This window comes from Bidens hawaiensis, unplaced genomic scaffold, assembly GCF_021521415.1.
Source record: "Bidens hawaiensis isolate Kalapana, Puna unplaced genomic scaffold, B.hawaiensis_p1.1 tig00038105_1, whole genome shotgun sequence".
NCBI classification, from domain to species: domain Eukaryota; kingdom Viridiplantae; phylum Streptophyta; class Magnoliopsida; order Asterales; family Asteraceae; genus Bidens; species Bidens hawaiensis.
In genome coordinates this window covers 102,622-108,027 of record NW_027496674.1, presented here as the reverse complement: position 1 = coordinate 108,027, position 5,406 = coordinate 102,622, and positions in this window count along the sequence as shown.

The following is a 5,406-nucleotide window of genomic DNA, read 5'->3' as shown; positions in this document are numbered from 1 at the left end:
AAAGTATACACACATTATTCAATTACAACAAACAATTTAAATACAATGAATATAAGCTCAAATAATTATTATCTTGATTATATCCTAAGGTCTTGTCTACGTGTCCAAACTTTAATCTTCAATACAAGTAACCTGCATATGCGTAGAAAACAGAGTTTGTTAACATAAAGTTGAGCGAGAATATCAGCAGTTTTGCATGTCAATATAAATAAGCATAACGTGATAAAAGCGGTAAATATAATCAAACCGTAAACAAGTATGTAGACCGTTGCCAAGCGAATCAGGTGTTGGTCAATAGCATGAGAACTCAATACATGGGAGTATGTTGGACCCCTCTGAATATGTGAATGAATGAATATTAACACAAGTGAGCATGTAGCATGTATATTTAATTAAGTCACTCACAATTACAAGTATGCATTTGTTTGAATATATATATATATATAGTACGAAATACGGATAGGTACGTATATGTACCTAAAACTTTTAGAAAAGCTGGTAAAATAGGGGAATGATAAACTCACCTTAGATTAACGACAAACGAATATAATATGAATAAGCGAGCTAACGAATAAGCGAGTCGTCCACTACACGTCAAACGATCTAAGCAATTCAGAATCTAAGACTTTAAGATAAGATAATATAAATAAAAACAAGCTCGTTGCTGCTGGAATCAATCCAAACGGACATTTAGAATTTAAGTTATGTTTGTTTTAAGATTTAAGCGAGCTGGTACTAACCAGAATCTGAATAGCGATTCGGAAGTTGGGTTTTGGTCAGTAGCCTTAAAATTATGTTACGAGAATAAAAGTCTTCTAAACCGAACGTTGAATCCAACCAGAAGTATGAGAAAACGAATAGTCAAACTTGTTAACTATTTTGCCCTTTAACGAGTTTTAAACGAATTGACCAGTCAACACCCTTCAAAAACCGAAATTGATTGAAGTTTATTGACTAGGGAATATATATGAATGATTCCTATGTTTACAACTTACCCGGAAAGTGAAAGGATCAACAGAAAAGATGAGTCAAAGGTCCATACGCATGCAAAGTCAAACGAACAAGCTTGAGTCTTCAGCGAATAAGCAAAAACCGAGAGGATACTAGATGGGCATAGGCTAATGACGGCTGGGAATGATTCTTAGGGTTTATGTGAAGGTTTGTGGCAGATGAATGAGGCTTGTTTATATAGAGATTTTAAAAACGAACCATATTTAGTAAATCTACTCGTTTAGGAAACCGAATATGTTTTTAGTGACCAAATCAATATTAAAATCTGTAGAATTCATTCTTGGACAAGGGTTAATGAATATGGACATATATCTAAACTGTGGGAGGATTTCTTGGGGCTTAATTCACTCGATTATGTCCTAAAATAAGCGATTTTGGGCCAAAAACGAACTAGGAATCAGTAATAAACGAAACGAGCTGTGCAGGTAGCCCATGGCGCCGTGTGGTGGGCCTAGGCCACACCACCACGTAGTGCCCCGGCCCAAAGGAGGAGAATTTCATTATTTGTCAATTTTAGTCCCTATGGTTTGGTTTAAGTCATTTAACAAACTTTTTATGCATGGTTTAAGATTTGAACAACATATAAAATATAAGGGGCCTAAAGTGAACATTATAAACTTAATTACTTATAAACACTTGATTTTCAATAATAATAAAGGTCTAAAAATGTTTTGGTTGGTTCAAACGTAAACGACTACGGGTTTGGAAAAATCCGAAATGCTACAATCGCGCTATGCGATGGTTCCCAAAATCAGCTATAAAAGGGGAGGGCTTCCATCTCACACCAAACACAATAACTTTCACACACTTAGTCTCGATTTTCATGCCAGTCTCGTGGAACTTGCCAAGCTGTGAAGCTTTGACGGTTTAAGCTCTAGGACGCGAAATATAGTAGAAGTGCTGCCCGATCAATCATAGGCAACTAACTCCAAATACCCGTGTAAGGTAGGGGTTCTGCCTAAATGTTATTTTATTATTATATTATATGGCTTAGACCATAGTCAGGGGTATAGCCCAAATCTTGAACATAATTATCTTTACAAAAGCTTTATACATGCAAAGTTATAGCTAAAATAATGTTTCTTTATAATTAAGAAACATAAGCTTTTACATATAAGAAGAAATGGTCAGAAATAGTTTCTTCATAATTAAGAAATATTATATGCAAGAGATATAGTTTTCTTCACGACTAAGAAACGTAAGATTTTACATACCAGAATTATAGTTATTCAGTGTTTCTTCTTGAAGAAGAAACCTATCAACAGATGTTTCTTCATGAAGAAGAAACTCAGCACATTATTTGTAAATACATGAAAAGACTACGGGTCTAAATATTTTATTCAAACAAATGATCAGTCAAGGTTTAAAGCTATCAAAACCAGACTAAAGGTCTGTAGCTGGATCAAGAGACGATCCGGGTATTTATATAAACATATTTCATTATAGATCAATCATCATTCATTCACAAGGGTTTTCAAATGAGATCACCACATCCTTCAGATAAGACAATCACAATCACAGGTGAATACGTTAATCCTTTTTCAGTCAATAAGATAAACAGGTTGTTTATCTTAAACAGTCAGTCAAATGTTGTATGAGATTACGTGATCTCTAAATTTTAAGGATTACGTGATCCCTAAGTCAAAAGGTAGATAATAAAAGCAACTCAGACCGAGTACACATGTGTCTGGATCCAAACATAATTGTCTAGTCTTTCAATCAAGGCTACGTGGTCGCAGGCTAAACAGTCATAACGGAGGTTCTCCAATGGACATCGGTTCCCGGAGAACCTTAATTGTGTGTGTATGGCAGTGGCACAAGTTCCCAGAAATAAGAGACATTTCTGCTGAGTTTGTTTCAAAACTATCTTGTCAGTCTAAAATTTAAAAATGTTTTCAGAGTCAACGATTCACCAGCATATCGCTGACGTATTTTTCCCCCACATTACAGGAAAGCAAAGCATAGTACATATAGCAAGTCATAAGATTCATTCATGGATTTAGATGTTCGCAGATGGAGATGGCTTAGTTTTAAATAAATAAAATACTGTAACAACAATAAACAAGGTTTGTAAACTAAATACTTGGATATTTATTATCCAAGAAATTTTCAAAATAAATTAATATTTTATCAAAGACTTCCGATAATAACCCGCAACTGTGATATATTTTCAAAAACATGTACCAACTACGGGTGTCATACTTAGGCCCTAAGTCGGGGTGTGATAGATGTTTTTTTATACCTAGTTTTCGAAGCAATATTATTAGTCTCGGTCAAGCCTCAGAACAAGGGTGTGATACTCATATAAAAGATAGCTACCTTACGATGCATGATGGGCTAGGCAGGTTGTTGATGAAAGTGTCTCATTCCCTTAATTAGCTATACCGGATACAATTAAAAATTGGCGAACCGGTTAATTTACTTAGCTGAATTGAAGAAACAAGTTGGTTGTGGCATGCTAGGCTTAGGCACTTGAACTTTGAATTGATTAAGCTAATGGCTAGGAGGGAGATGGTTGAAGGGATGCGTGGCGTTACCCATGAAAACAAGTTATGTGAATCTTGTTTGGTCGGGAGGCAAACAAGGCAATCCTTTCCTAATTCGGCAACGTTTAGGGCGACTCAAGCCCTAGAACTTGTGCACGGGGATCTATGTGGACTGATTACCCCTCCAACAATAACGGGTAGCAGGTACGTTTTTGTTTTAATCGATGATTACTCAAGATTTGTTTGGACTTATTTGTTGAAGGCTAAAGATGAGGCATTTGAAGCTTTCAAGAAGTTTAAGGAATTGATTGAAAGTGACGTTGGGAAAAAGATTAAGGCGTTTCGCACCGACCGAGGTGGTGAATTTACCTCACATTAATTCAACCAATTTTCTGACATGGAAGGCATTTAAAGACATCCAACGGTACCGTTTACACCTCAACAAAACGGGGTGGTTGAAAGATGGAAACGAACCTTATTTGAGATAACACGGAATATGTTAAAAGCAATGGGTGTTCTGAATTACTTATGGGGTAAGGCAATCCAACATACTCGTGCCCTAAAGAAGAAAACGCCATACGAGATGTTAAAATAAAAGAAACCGAATATTGCTCATCTTAAAGTATTTGGTTGTGTGGCATATGCAAATATATTGGGAATTCACTTAAAGAAGCTCGACGACCGGTCGAGGAGTTTAGTGCATGTCGAAATCGATATCAGGTCCATAGCTTACTGGTTGATTGATACGAAGACGCAGAAGGTTGTGGTAACTCGTGATGTAGTTTTTGACTAAAAGAAGACGTGGGTTTGGTCTAATTCGAGGCAAAACAATGAAGAAGCAGAGCTAGCATCGGGTGTATTTTGGGTTGATTGAACGGAGTTATTGATACCGGAGTTGGGCAAGTTGTAACCGAGCCTATTGGAAGCAACACCATTATCGACAAAAATTCAGCTTCATCGCCAAAGTCAGAAACAGAATCAGCGACGGCTTCGGTCGCTAATTTAAACAGCCCATCAGCACCTATAGAAACATAATCTGATGCTCTAATTCCAGCAACTCAGCAACCAGTTTAGCGACACCAGCAGCAACTGATTTAGCAACGATAGCACTTAATGAGCCAGAATTAACTTACATAGATCTACACGTGTTCCAATCGCACCGGTTAAGTTCAATGATTATCTCCTATGTTTAAAAGTTGAAGACATTGAACTTCTTTTGTTAGAATAAGGTGAACCGAGAAATTTTGGTGAAGAAAAATTCAAACATGAGTGGATAAAGGCTATGAAAACGGAACTCAAATCCATTAGAAGAAACGACAAATGGAAGTTGACTGAGATCGAGAGGGGCTAAAGCTATCGGATTGAAGTGGGTTTTCAAGGTGAAAAGAAATGCAGATGGTTCTATTAATAAATATAAAGCAAGACTCGTGGAAAAGGGTTACGTGCAAAAATCCGGAGTCGATTTTGACAAGGTCTTTACTCCATGGCAAGACTTGAAACCGTACGTTTGCTCATTGAAACTGCAGCTACTTGTCACACCCCGACTTAGGGCCTAAGTGTGACACCCATAGTTGGTACCTGTTTTGAAAATATATCAGAGTTGCAGGTTATTAGCGGAAGTCTTTGATTATAATAAAATATTAATTTATTTTGAAAATTCTTTTGGATAATAAATGTCCAAGTATTTGGTTTACAAACCTTGTTTATACTTATTATAATATTTTATTTATTTAAAATTGAGACATCACCGTCTGCGAGCATCTAACTCCATAAATGACTCTTATCCTTGCTATATGTACTATGCTTGCTTTCCTGTAATGTGGGGAAAAATACATCAGCGACATGCTGGTGAATCGTTGACTCTAAAAGCATTTTAAATAACAATTATAATACAAATATAGTTTTCTTG